The sequence below is a fragment of the Gossypium raimondii genome, chromosome 1 (genome assembly GCF_025698545.1).
Source record: "Gossypium raimondii isolate GPD5lz chromosome 1, ASM2569854v1, whole genome shotgun sequence".
NCBI classification, from domain to species: Eukaryota; Viridiplantae; Streptophyta; class Magnoliopsida; order Malvales; family Malvaceae; genus Gossypium; species Gossypium raimondii.
Window position 1 is genome coordinate 31,848,138 of NC_068565.1, and position 14,736 is coordinate 31,862,873.

Consider the following 14,736-nt stretch of genomic DNA (forward strand, 5'->3'; position numbering starts at 1 on the left):
TAATATGTGCAAAAGTGTTAGTAGGTACATGCTAGGTTGGGTGAGAAAAATGGCTTGAAAATGGCCTATTTTTGGTCCACACGGGAAGAGACACGAGCGTGTGTCTCAGCCGTGTGTGACACATGACTTTGTGTCCTCTGTAGCTTTCAAAGGGTTGCAAGTCAGATTGTTACACGGCCTAGTACACGGGCATGTGAAGCCATTTTGAGGGGTACACAGCCTAGCTCACGTGCATGTGGTTTGGCCGTGTGATCCAAGTTAGTGAGCTTTACGGGCACGGATATGGGCTGGGACATGGCCGTGTATCCCTACTTTGAATGTCCACATGGCCTAAAACACGGGCGTGTCTCTCTCCCGTGTGAGTCACACAGCCTAGCCACATAGTCATGTGACCCCTACAGTTTGTAAATTTCCATCTTTTTCTGAAAAATGCTATATGTTTTCGATTTAGTCCCGACTTGTTTCTAATGTGTTTTTAGGGCCTCGAGGGCACGTATAAGGGACAATATGTATGTTACTGTTTGTTTTTAAGTGATTGATGATATGAATTAAATGTTTTTAAATTCTCCGTAGCCCTATTCCAACGACAGATACGGGTTAGGGGTGTTCCATGCAGTGCACTAACTACGAATATATGCGGACTTAATATACCATCGGTACTCCATGGAAATCCTCTATCAACTACAAAATATCCCAACCCAATGCGTATGCAATATGTCATACAAACTCATACATATTAATATTTCAATACGTTTCATATTTATTTGACATGTTGAACATGTCCTCACTAGTCACATACTTTCAGTAAAAGGATACAATCCTCCAACTTTCACATTCCCATTAAGATGGTATCTATCAATATCATTCAATTTCACATACTTTATGAATTTCATTGTGCATAAATAATAACCTCATGAATATACATCATAGCAAACATTTCATGCATTTAAATCATGCATAAACCTAATATTTCAATAATTCATACCATTCAAACAAACATTCTCATATCACATAATACAATTATGCATAACAACCTCAGTCACACATTCATACTGTCAAACTAGCAATTTTGCCAACACATCAATCTTTTAAGGCTCGAAAAGTACCTGGTTTTGCCACTCACAAAACTAATATTTTGGCTATTAAGCCAATCCAATCGGGAAGCTAAATTATCAAATATAACATGACATGTATCATTACCAAACAAATTTACGAGTTTAGGACCCACACCTTATTTCTCGCTTCCTCGCAACACACTAGCGAATCTTCCAATTTTCCTTAATAAATTATTATACGAACCTAAACCAAAATTTAGTATACATTCAATCAATTTACCTTTAAACCATTCCCCAAATACCCACTTATGGGTTCAAAACAATTGTCGAAATTATAACTATTTTACGAATCTAAACTAGTTAGATTTCTTACACTGTTTTGATGCAAATCGTACGTGCGATTGTTATTCGGCTTTACATTTGATTTGGGGTGTTTGAGAAAACACCTAATTCAATAATATACTAGAAAATATGTAGCTAATAATGATTAAACATTCTTGATAGATTGGTTATGGATTCTAATCGTACATAAGATCGTTCGTTGGCTTTACGGTTGATTTGGGACGTTTGGGTCGGCACATAATTCAACAATATACTAGAAAATCAGTAGATAATAATGATTAAATTCCTTAATGTAATTAATCCATAACCTTTACCCAACAACTATGTCAAAACAACAAACTAGTTTAAGCTTAGTTGCACTTACGCTTCCCAATTCGTGAGTTCCAAATGGCCAATCTATCAAGAACATTTTTACCTAAATAACATGGGTTTAAAGGCTGATTAGAAGGGTTCAAGCACTCAAATTAAGGCTGAAATTAAATGGGCAAGATTCAAGAAACAAAAAATCCCCCTTTTCTACACATATGTGTGCGCACCACCACCCATGGTGGCTAGAATTGAGGCTAAATTTTAAAACGATTTGAGATCTAATTAAAAGCTGGAAAAATCCTAGGTGCAGAAATTTATGTTTTTAACTTGCAAGATTACCCAAGAAATTAAAAAAAAAGGTCTTAAACAAGCTAATGGAGATGCGCGGAAATGACACTTTCTTAGAAAGGTTGGAGTTGATCTTATAGATTCAAGATATTAGTTTTGGGGTTGTTCTAATTGAAGAAAAATGGTAGTAAGGTATGGATGAAGATGATTCTCAATCTTGAAGACAAAAGAAAGAAAATTCAAGAGTGAATGGTGGTGATAGGTGCGATGACAACAATTGTGGGAGGAGAAAAGAAAAGAAAAAGATCAAAAGAGAGAGAGGAAAGAAAAAGATCAAAAGAGAGAGAGGAGGTTATGGACAACTATGGTAGGAGAAAAGAGAGTTAAAGGCTGATTGTTTTGAGTAAAAAATTTATTTTACCTAGTTTTACTAGGCTTGGACGGAACCACATTAAAAAATAAGGGAATTTTGCAAATAATAATTTATTTTTTAAGAGTGGGACTTGAACTTGGGACCTTCAACTAACTTTCATGCTTCCACATTTAATAACCAACCATTGGGCCAATTCCTTATGTTTTATATAATTTTCCATTTTTATTCAGCTATACTTTGTGATGTTACACCTCTGCCCCCTTACAGAAATTTCTTCCTCGAAATTATCTAATTCAAAAAGATAATGACACTAAAGCTGAATTGAGTCCTCCGGCTCCTAAGTAGCCTCTTCGATGCCATGATTTCTCCACAGCACTTTAACTAGTGGAATTTGCTTCCATCTTAACACTTTGGTCTCACGTTCTAACATTTGAATTGTTTCCTCATTAAATGAAAAATTAGGTCTAACCTCAATCTCCTCGACTGGAATAATATGCGTGGGATCAGATCAATACTGTCTCAACATCGAGGCATGAAATACATCATGAATACGATCAAAATCGGGAGGCATTTCGAGTTGGTAAGCCACAAGACCAACCCTCTTAAGCATCTTGAGTTGGTAAGCCACAAGATCAACCTTCTTAAGCACTCGATAAGGACCAATTCTTCCATAGGTAAATGTTCTTCTGAGCCACCTTGGAAATCAATTACACAACTCCTCAACATATCCTCCAATATATGAATGACCCTTTCTGACTGACCATCGAATTGTGGATGAAAAGCTGTACTGAAATCAAATTGAGTACCCAAAGCCTCATGCAATCAGAACTAAGACATGAATCTAGGATCCCAATCTCAAATAATTTACACTGGTACACCATGTAATCTCACTATCTTGGAAACATAAACCTTAACTAACTTCTAGAGAGAATAATCAGTGCGAACAGGAACAAAATGGGCAGACTTAGTCAATCTATCTAGTACAACCCAAATCAAATCTTTCTTAGTAGGTGTCAAGGCAACCCACTAACAAAATCCATTGTCACACTCTCCCACTTCCACTGTGGTATTCGAATCAGTTGGAGCAACCCTAATGGATATTGATGCTCCGCTTTAACTTCCTGGGAAGTCAAACATTTAGATACAATTCAGTCACTTCACGTTTAAGACCCGACCACCAATACACTTCCCTCAAGTCTTGATACATCTTAGTAATACCAGGATCCATATCATAAGGACTTCTATGTGCTTCCTAAAGTATAGGTTGTCTCAAATTCTGGTCATGAGGCACACAATATCTCCCTCTGCAATATCTCCCTCTAAAGCATAAAATTTCATCAGAGTTAATCCCAAAGTCCTCAGTTGATCCATCCTCAACCTGTTTAAACCGAGGTGTTAGAGCTCCATCCAAACTATGCTTATCTTTAATTTCCTAAACGCAATGAGGCTTTACTTGTAATTTCGCCAAAATACCACCATCATCAAAGAGACTCAAGCGAGCAAATATAGCCCTCAAGTAAGACGTTGCCTTTCTGTTTAAGGCAGCAACCACAACATTAGCCTTCCCAGGATGATACTCAATCATACAATCATAATTCTTTAACAACTCAATCCATCTCCATTGCCTTAAATTAAGTTCCTTTTAGGTGAGGAGATATTTGAGACTCCTGTGGTCGGTGTAAATAATACATTTCTCACCATGCAAGTAGTATCCTAAATTTTGAGAGCAAACACAACAACTGGCAACTCTGAATCATGTGTAGGGTAATTACCTTCATGTAGCTAAAGCTGTCTCGAAGCATAGGCTACCACTTTACCATCCTATAACTAGAAACAACCAAGTCCAACATGTGAAGCATCGCTATACACAACATATTCCTTACCGGATACTGGTTGAATTAAAATGGGAGCTTCTGTCAACACAAATTTCAATTTTTTGAAACTGACCTGTTGTTCATCTCCCCAATTAAAAAGAGCATTATTCCCCAACAGATTAGTCAATGGGCTGCATCAAGGAAAAAACCTCAAGAAACCTTCGATAATACCTAACAAGTCCCAAAAAATGTGACCCATGGTTAGAATATAGGATAGCTTCAACCTTTTTAAAATCTACGCGAATACCCTCAGTCAATAGCACGTGACCCAAAAACGTCACTTCCTTTAACCAACACTTACTAGGTTTAGCAAAAATTTATTTTTAACGAAATATCTGTAAAACCACTCTCAAATGCTTATCATGCTTGATCTTTTTCATAGAGTATAGAAGGATGTTGTCGATGAAAACCATGGTGAACTACTCAAGGAAAGGCTGAAAGACAAGATTCATTAAGTCCATGAAATCTACTAGTGCATTAGTCAACCCAAAAGGCATGACAAGGAACTCGTAATGTCCATAATGAGTACTTTTAACTCAATTCAAAATTCCACTTCCTTCTCCAGAGATAACCATGGCAGTTTCTCAGGAAATACATCAGGAAATTCCCTCACTGTATGAATACTTTTAATTAAAGGATCAACGTCACTTTCATCTCAGTCATAAGCCAAAAATGCTTCGCACCATCTTTTCTGCTACTAAAGTAGAGATTACATTTGGAAAGATAATTCCAATGTTCCCCTACCATTATAACTTCTTTCCTAGACTGAGTCACCAAAGTCACCCTCTTCAATGCACAGTCTAATCGAACTTGATGCTCAAGCAACCACTCTATCCCCAAAATCAAATTGAATTCATTAAAAGAAAGCTCCATCAAATTTGTAGGAAATACCTCTCCCTGAATCTCTAAAGGACATCTTTTATAAACTTTATTCACAAGTGTGGAGGATTCTAAGGGACTAACTACAGTTACAATGTTTTCAGCTTCCTCTACCTCAATTCCTAATTTTACAGCCACATTATAACCAACATACGAAATGGTAGATCATATATCAATCAAAGCAAAATAGGGTATTGAATAAATAGTGAAGGTACCTACAATGACGTTAGTCGCATCTCTATGCTCTTAGCTCCTAGTCGTATAAACCAAGGCAAGTTCTCTCGCCTCAGCTCGATTCACACCTGGAGCTGGTACTCTCTGACCCTAGTTACCATTCCCATTTCGATTCTGATTACAACCCCTCTGAGCACCCTAATTAAGTCTCTGATTTTAACCCCTAGTGGGCCTTGATTCTGAACCAAAGCTTGCAGCTGATCCTGACGACAAGGACAATCCCTAATCTTATGCTCCATCAAACCAAATACCAAACAAGCACCCATCCTCTACCAACACTTGCCTGGATGGCACCTTTGACAATATTGGCAAACCCGATTCTACTCTTCTCTAGGGTCCATTACTTTCCTATTCTGCGGTGGTCTAGCCTCTCTGGCCCACTTAATAGGTCATGGATTTGGGCCAGTAGGGCTTGTCTCTCATTTAGGCTGATCTCTTTGCTTCCTTTTCTTCTTGCTCTCCACGCGCTTAATCTCTTCAATAATCTTGGTATTCTCGACCAAAGCCTCAAACACACGCTCTTGGTGTGGAGCTACCTAAACCTTGAGGTATACCTTAGACCCTTCTAAAAATTGCTAAACCTTAAAAATTTTGCCTCATACTCAGAAACTATCTTGTCTCCCTATTTAAGCTCAATAAATTCCAAATGACAGGCCTCCACATAGCGAATACCTACCTACTTACTCTAAAAGGAATCCTAAAAATAAGTCCAATTAATTTTCTCCTAGAGCTTACCTTCAATCACTAATTGCCACCATCAATAAGCCTCATCCCTTAACAATGACACAACCCCTTAAGCTTCTACTCAGGAGTACAATCTAAATCCTCCAAAATCCATTTAGTGGTTTCCATTTGATGCTCAGCCACTGTCGGAGTATTTCAAGTAATACCCCTAAATAATTTTGCCCCACTAGAGTAGAGCCTCTCAACAATTGTCCCACGACTAACTCCTATTGGAACCCCAACAACCCTATTCAAAGCACTCAATAAAGCCTGAGTTACTGGATCATTCTCCACATGGTCATCATTAATATTTCCATTTTCCATATTCCCAACATCAGTAGTGGGTTCACTATTAACCTCATTCTATTCATTATCCTATTCTGGCCCTAATGATGCATCCAACTAAACCGGAGCCCTGAGAGGTCGCCCCCTACGGTCCCTCCCACCACGAGTTATCATTCCACATGCGTTCAATTTTGTGTTTTATGATTCTACAATTTTCAAGTAAGAGCTTTTAGTACTTTGTTTAGTCTTTTGCGCACTCACATTTTATTATTATTTCATTAAAGTTTTATGAAATAGTCTCTATAACTCTTACTAAAGTTTCGTTACTGTTTCTATGGACTTGGCATCGAAACTTCGGACTCTATCATTCCCTATTAAAAGTACTTTCAAAATTTTTTGGTTTGTTTTTCTAAAAGATACCCCTTTTTCATGTATGCATGCATGCAAACCCATTTTGAAAAGGTTCAAAAATTCACTTTGAGGTTTTAAGCCTAGGCTCTGATACCACTAAATATAACCTTCCAAGCTCAGCCTAGACATTAAGACTGAATCGTGAAGGCCCCATTGGACATCTTAGTGTCGGACCTACTTTAACGACAGTTTAAAAGCTTTAAGTACTTTCTTTTATAAAATCGTGGTTGCTATTGTTAACTTTAGAAAACGTCCCTTTACTTAGTCCAACTATACTTTAGTCAAATTAGCGAATTAGGTGAATTTTTATAAAACCTAATTGTCAGCATTGCTTTACAAAAATAATTTTGAATACCTTCTTCGTAGTAGAAAAATATCATTACTAGTCAAATTATTAACTTAGTCATGTATCATGCATAGTCCAATTTCAATGTTCAAGATCCTTAAAACTAATTCAAGTATGAGTGTCATGCATGCTTGGTAATCCCTAAAACACAAACAACCCAAACCACAGTTTTAAATAACTTACAATCCAAAAATTGAATAATAAAAATAATGACAAAATAAACCAAAAATAAAATAAAAGTAAAATACTAAGATGAAAATGAGTTCGAAGTGTATCGTACGTCTATATCCCAATTCCAATCCTAATTTCGTTCATTACCTGAGAAGTTAAGGTAATGGATGAGCTTAACAAGCGCGGTGTGACACTAAACAAACATGTTTTAAGCATTCATTCAAGTAATTTTATAGAGATACCTATAGCACATTCAAACATTATCAATAAAAATTTAAATGGACATGATCGTGACAAATGCACATGCGAGATCCTGCCCATACAATCCGCAACAAACCATGTGTTCTCCAGAACCTCTTACAAACTCCATCAAATGCGAGCATAGCTCGATGTGGTAAAACCTCTAATAATCAATCATGAAAAAAACCTGTCGTATATCAAATAGTGTGATACAATCTCCAATAACATACAATATGCGATAAAATCACCAATCCCTTCGGTACTCCAAATCTAGTGTACGGACTGCAAATATATATGGACTTAATATGGCATCGGTACTCCACGAAACTCCTTTATCAACCACAAAATATCCCAACCCAAGGCATATGCAATATGTCACACAAACTCATACATATTAATATTTCAATACTTTTCATATTTATTTGACAAGTTCAACATGTCTTCAATAATCACATACTTTTGCTAAAAGGAAACAGTGTTCCAACATTCAAATTACCATTAAGATGATATCTATAATATCATTCTACTTCACATAATTTACGAATTTCATTGTGCATAAATAACAACCTCATGAATATACATCATAACAAATATTTCATGCATTTAAATCATGCATAAACCTAATATTACATAATAAAATTATGCATAACAATCTCAATCACACATTCATACTGTCAAACTAGCAATTCTGCCAACACATCAATCTTTTAAAGCTCGAAAAGTACCTTGTTTGGCCACTCAAAAAACTAATATTTTGGCTAGTAAGACAATCCAATTGGCAAGCTAATTTATCAAATATAAGATGACATTTATCATTATCAAAAAAATTTCTGAGTTTAAGACCCACACCTTATTTCTCGCTTCCTCGTAGCACACTAATGAATCTTCCAATTTTCTTTAATAAATTCTTATACGAACCTAAAACCAAATTCACTATAAACTCAATCAATTTAACTTTAAACCATTCCTCAAATACCCACTTATGGGTTCAAACCAATCATTGAAATTATAACTATTTTACAAATACAAACAAGTTAAAATTCTTACTCTATTTTGATTCTAATCGTACATGAGATCGTTCGTTGGCTTTACAGTTGATTTGGGACGTTTGGGTCGGGGCATAATTGAACAATATACTAGAAAATTATTAGCTAATAATGATTAAATTCCTTAATGTAATCAATCGAAAACCTTTACCCAACAACTATGTCGAAACAACAAACTTGTTTACGCTTAATTGCACTTACGCTTCCCAATTTGTGGGTTCCGAATAGCCAATCGATCAAGAACGTTTTTCCCTAGTTGACATGGGTTTAAAGGCTGATTATAAGGGTTCAAGCTCTCAAATTAAGGCTGAAATTAAATGGGCAAGATTCAAGAAACAAAACATCCCCTTTTCTACACATATGCGCACACACCACCACCCATTGTGGCTAGAATTGGGCTAAGTTTTAAAATGATTTGAGGTCTAATTAAAAGCTGGAAAATACCTTTAAAAACATTAAAAATTCCCAAAATTCCAAATCTAGAAATTTAAGTTTTTAACTTGCAAGATTACCCAAGAAGTTAAAAGAAAATGAGGTCTTACACAAGTTAATAAAGATTGGCGGCAATGGCACTTTCTTGGCAAGGTTGGAGTTGATCTTGAAGATTTAAGATTTCAGTTTTGGGCTGTTCTAATTGAAGAAAATGGAAGCAAGGGAGGGATGAAGAGGATGCTTGTAAACTCAAAATTATATAGGGTTTTTTATATATTTTTTCCACCTTTTGACTTAATAAATATGTTAATCTTGAGTAATTGTTATTGAATTAAGTGAATTTTACTTAAATATTAATAATGGACATGAATTTATAAAGTATGTGAAATTATGCCTTACTACATGATATATAGGCATAATTTATATTATTTTCATGTTAATTATTAATATGTTAATTTTCATGGGACCATGGAAGATGAGATTAATATAAATGTTGCATGGACATGTACATACCCACTCTTTTTGGACCGCAAGGCTATGTAAAACTGGGTCATAAGGATGTTAATTTGACCCAGTAAAAGTGTGCTACATGATGGACAAGTCTGATTATTTATTGGACTATGAAACTGTCTAACAAGGAGGAATTAAAGCCCAATTTCGGCACAAGCAAATGGCTACCCAAAAATAAGCTTTGGGATATTTTGTTGAAGGTCCCTACAGTTTGAAAGATGTTAGAAATTAGCACACAAGTCTACCCTTCGAAACCATCCACCTTATGGCTATTAATAGTAAACTTTTGAATTCAAAATGAAGCAACCAAGTCATCCCCTTTTCCACAATTTTTGGCCATCTAAGCATTAGAGAAGAATGAGTATTTCAAATTCCATTTTTAGTAAATTTCACACTTTCCTTCACCTATAAATACCACACACCTTTCACCTTTCAAGGCATCCTTTAATTCATTCATTCATTCACTAGTATTCTTTCATTTCCTCTCTTGTTCCTTTTTCCCCATGCCTAGCCTCTCCATTTTCCTTTCCATTCTTTAGCCAAAAAAAGCTTTGTCAAGACACTATCTTGGCCAGCCACATTAAGAAACCTTAGCAAAAGGGCAACGAATAGAACGAAGGAACACATAAGTCAGAAATATCCAAAAGCCTCTTGTACTAAATTAGACTTTAGTTTTTCCTTCTTGTTGTTTAGTTTAATTATATCTGCTACGTGTTTATTGTTCTTGACATCAACAATGTTAGCTTAATTTTGTTTTCTACGATGATTATGTTAATTCAAAAATATTTATTTGATTCATGTTTAACATGTTTGCGCCTTAGTTGATCATGTTTTCAATTAAAATCAAGATGTATTACATTCATATGTGATTGGATGCATTCAGATTAGCTGAGCGATCCTAACCAGACAACAGCTAGTAGACACATAATTGAAAAGTGCAACGCTCAATTTAGATGATTAAACCCGACTAAATTAGAGGTTCATAATATCTTTAGTTCGCTCTATTATCTTGCATAGTTTTTAGGTTTATGTGATTAAATTCTTTAAAACGTAAATGTCCCTGTTACCTCGCATAAATTCTAAGAAACCCTTAGTTTAATATGATCAACAAAATGCATCTTTTAATAAGTAAAAGATCTGAGAGGACTTAATTTGGTTTCCAAACTTGTGGAAGATCAAGTTGCCATGGAATGTTTTTCGAACATTGTTAAGCATGATGAAAATGAATTGAGTTGATTAAAAAAATTATCCTAGCCTATTTTATGTTGATTTTTTTGTAGCTAACTCCATTCATTCATACATTTAGATCATTTGCATTTAGCTTTAATTGCATAGGGATCATCTTGCATTTAGATAATTTAATTTAATCATCCAGAACTCAAAGTATTGTGTTTTTACCACCAAATTGTTTATTTCTAATTTTGCAAATAATCAATTAACATACGCAGTCCCTATGGAGACAATAACTCATTTTACTTACTTATTACTTGAACGACTGTGTACACTTGCACAAATACCGTTACAAGATTTTGGAGTCGTTGCTAGGGATATTGCCTTAATCATTCTTTGTGAAATTATTTTCGTAGTTTGGTTTTAATTTAATTTCAAATATTACTAATTTATTCTTTATTCTTTATTTGTGATTTATTTATCGGGTGTTTACGAGCATAGATCAAATCATCGATCAATTACCTATAGACCCTAAAATTGAGTGGACATTTAGACAGAGAAGACGCGAGAGGTTTGCTCAAAGAAAAGCCGAGATGGACCTTTAGAAATCAAAATGATGGGCAAGGTAATAGAGGCAATCATGTGCACAACAAATCCTTATTGCTGATGATAGGGATCATGCTATTAGACAATACGCTGTGCCACTCTTCAATGAGTTAAATATGGGTATTAATATGTCGAATATCGAGGCACCTTAATTCGAATTGAAACCAATGATGTTTAAAATCCTCCAAACAATGGGCCAGTTTAGTGGTATGCCCATGGAAGATCCACATCTTCACTTTCGATTTTTTATGGAGGTGAATGATTCATTTAAGATAGTTAGTGTGACTAAAGATGTGTTAAGGTTCAAGTTATTTCCATACTCGTTGCGAGATTGAGCACAAGTATGACGAAATTCATTGCCACCAAGTTCAATATCTACTGGCAGGAATTAGCAGAAATGTTTTTGGTAAACTATTCTCCACTGAGAAAGAATGCAAAGCTGTGAAATGAGATAACTACTTTCCAACAATTGGATGACGAGTCCTTATATGAGGCGTGGGAAAGATTCAAAGAATTACTTCGTAAGTGTCCCCATTATGCGATTCCTCATTATATCTAGTTAGAGACATTTTATAATAGTCTCAATGCACATACAAGATTAATGGTAGATGCTTCTACGAATGGTATGATTTTTTCTAAGTATTATAACGAGGCTTACGAGACTATCGAGAGAATCACTAGAAAAAATTACCAATGGCCGACAAATCAAGCAATTTTTGGAAGACGAGTAGCTGAAGTGCATGAAGTGCACGTACTAACGTCACTATTTGCTTAGGTATCTTTTATTTTCTCAATGTCAAAATAGTTTACCACTAATGATTAGAACAATTTTGTAGTTCAATCACAAGTCAATATGATGTTGTTTCCTGTGTGTATTGTGGGGATGGTCATTCTTTCGAGAATTGCCCTTCAAACCCCGAGTCTTTTTTTTATGTAAGGAATAAGTATCAAAATAGAAGTGTACAAGGACCACAGTCTAACTTCTACAATCCATCAAGGTGAAATCATCCAAATTTTTCCTGGAGTAACAAAAGAAATGGACCAAACAATCATATGCAACATAGACCTAATCAATATCAAAGGATTAGTCAACAAGCTCCAAAACCACCTCAAGCTTAGTCATCAAATAGTTGGAATACTTGTTAAAGGCGTACATGGCGAAAAATGATGCATTGATCCAAAGTAAAATAGTAACAGTAAAGAATTTGGCAAACTAGATAGGTGAGTTAGCTACAAAGCTTCGTAGCAGACCGCTAGAAGCCTTGCCGAGCAATACATAAAATTTGAGGAATTTTTGGTAAGGAACATTGCAAGGTAGTTTCATTATGAAGTGGTAAGATTTTGGAACCTAAGGAGGTTATCATTAAAGATGAGCCTACTGAAAAAGGGGAAAGTCAACCAACAGTTGAAGTTTCTACACCAACAAAATCAGATGCTGAAAAATCTGATTAGGTAAACCCTAAACTAGTGAATTCTACAAAGCTAGCTCCTTTTTTTGTATATTTACCTCAGAAAAGTTGTCCATTTCAACCTAAAGTTCCATATTCTCAAAGACTCAAATAGCATAAGCAGAAATAAGAGGTGCAATTCAAGAAGTTCTTGGATGTTCTAAAGCAACTTCACATCAACTTCCCATTGGTGGAGGCTTTAGAGAAAATGCCTAATTACGTGAAGTTTATGAAGGATATTCTGTCCAATAAAAAAAGGCTTAATGAGTATGAGATTGTTTCTTTGACAAAGGAGTGCAGTGCGTTCTTACAGAACAAGCTACCTCCAAAATTGAAAGACCCTGGAAGCTTTACGATACCATATAACATCGAAGAATCTTAATGCAGTAAAGTTTTGTGTGACTTAGGAGTAGTTCATGGACATTCTCCACTAACCTTTCAAGATCATGGGTTGTGATGCAACCTTGAACATATAGGCCTTTCAGGTTTACATTTGTTTTAACTTGGGCCTTTAAGCAAAGTGAAGTTATCAATGATGGAAAGTAAGCACTTCCAGTCTTCTTTCTAGCACAATCATGGATATCCTTGAGAATTATCTTCCTAAAATTGATAGACCTTTCTGTCATAATTGCATCCAACAAAAGCATTCGTTCCATAGAGATGGTGGAACTATGTGAGATAGACATGAAACTATATCGAACAAAATAGAACCATACCTTAGCCAACAATTTTAGATATTCCCTTCGACAAGAATGACTACCATACTTTCTTGTAATCTATTGTGATATTAGATTTGTCACAACATTAAGCACTTGTTGAAGAAAATCCCAATTTATATTTTTCATCATGGAAAAGTATTCATCTTCTTCAACATCAAATAGGTTAAACAAATCATTGATGGACTTACCCAACTAAACTGAGTGAACCAACAGAACTAGAAATTGATGAGTCATCGAACAAATTTGAAACTAAGGCTAACTTAGTTACTAAGATAGAAGAAGCATAATCTCAGGAAGAACCGAACAATTAGAACCTATAAAGGAACTGGAAGTCTCTAAACTAATAGAGGAGTTGAATTGTAACACCCTAAAATTTGGGTTTTTACTATTAGGTGGTGTCGATGAATATGTGCTTACTTCTATGGTTGTGTGTTTTGTTGGCTCACTTGAGATCTAAGGTTTGAGTCACATAAATTTTGGAATTTTTTTAATTTATTTATTTGAACCCTTAGCTAGGATTCCTTGCTTAAGTTTCCTTTTGTGCTTTTTTTATGTCAAGAATGAGTTTGCTGGTTCACTAGTTAAGCATCCACTCGATGAGTTCCCAAGGGTAGCACCGAATTGGGAGGTTGAGTTGGAACAGCTACGGTGTCGACTGCACCTTATCGCATGGCAACGAAAGAGCTTGGTAAGCTAAAAGCTCAACTTCAAGAACTTCTCGACCGAGGGTTCATTAGACCGAGTGTGCCTCCGTGGAGAGCACCAGTTTTGTTTGTTAAAAAAAAAGATGATGTGATGAGAATGTGTATTGATTATCGTCAGCTGAATAAGTTAACAATCAAAAACAAGTACCCGCTCCTAAGAATTGATGATTTATTTGATCTATTCCGAGGGGCTTTTGTGTTTTCCAAGATTGGCCTCCATTATGGTTACCATCAAGTCAAAGTTAAAGAGACGGATGTGTTCAAGACTGCCATCAAGACTCGTTACAGACATTACGAGTTCCTGGTTATGCATTTCGGGTTCACTAATGCTTCCACTGCATTTATGGACCTGATAAATCGAGTATTTCAACTACATTTGGATAAATTTGTCGCAGTGTTAATCGATGATATTCTAATTTATTCAAAGACTCGAACCGAACACGACGAGCATGTTATGGTTATCTGAAGTTTCCTTTCTAGGGTATGTTGTTACTGCCGGTGGAATCTGAGTCGATCCCAAGAAAATTGAGGTGGTAGTTGAGTGGAAACAACCAAAGAATGTATCTGAACT

At 35.6% G+C, this 14,736-nt stretch overlaps 1 non-coding gene across 1 annotated transcript; it reads right to left on the reverse strand.

Annotated features, from left to right (window-relative positions):
- Nucleotides 1–11,730: 11,730 nt before the first annotated feature.
- On the reverse strand, nt 11,731–11,838 carry LOC128033632 (small nucleolar RNA R71). The gene has a single exon (XR_008189620.1). It is a non-coding gene; the product is annotated as a small nucleolar RNA R71 (small nucleolar RNA).
- Between the last annotated feature and the right edge of the window lie 2,898 nt (nt 11,839–14,736).